We start from the raw sequence: 707 nt of genomic DNA on the forward strand, positions 1-707 counted from the left end.
AATGAAAAGCCCCGTGCGTTCGGCTGTACCGCCTTGCTCCACGGCCGCTGCCCAGTGCAGCCGGGGCTGTGGCCAGGAAAGCACCTGTCGTCCAAGAGCAGTCAGTCTCTTATCACTTCAGCTCTGGATAAGTCTGAGACTTGCTGTAACTTGGACACATCTAAGCAACAGGTGTGTGGCATTTTCAGAAGTTGGCATGGTCCTCAAGTGAGTTACTGGTATTTTTACATCAGCAAAATAACTCAGTTTTACAGATTGCAACAAAAATAAAAGCTGTTTCTCTTTATGCATTTTATTCTCTTAGAATAAAATAAGTACGTGCTGCTGTAATAAAATTGCCTTTAATCACTAAACAAGCCTAACCTTGACTCAAGCAGTGAATGCCTGTAAACATAATAAATGAAAAAGCTAAGTATTTTTATAACATAAAATAGTATCATTTATAGCTTATCAATCATGTATTGTCCAGAAAAAATAAAAAGCCCAATGGAGAATTAAGTTACCTTCATAACCGCAAATGATGGAGGCTATTTTTGTTAAGACTGTCAGAGTTCACTAACCACAGTTATGACCACGTATAGTCCAAAGAGTGCAGTAACCTCCTTATCATTAATTAATCGTTCTCCATTGAAGGAAGATCTGTGTTGTCTAACTGAACAATAATTCAAGTAGTGTGTCCCAGAAAAAAAAACCACTTGGGCTCCGCT

The sequence above is a fragment of the Suricata suricatta genome, chromosome 8 (genome assembly GCF_006229205.1).
Source record: "Suricata suricatta isolate VVHF042 chromosome 8, meerkat_22Aug2017_6uvM2_HiC, whole genome shotgun sequence".
Taxonomy (NCBI): domain Eukaryota; kingdom Metazoa; phylum Chordata; class Mammalia; order Carnivora; family Herpestidae; genus Suricata; species Suricata suricatta.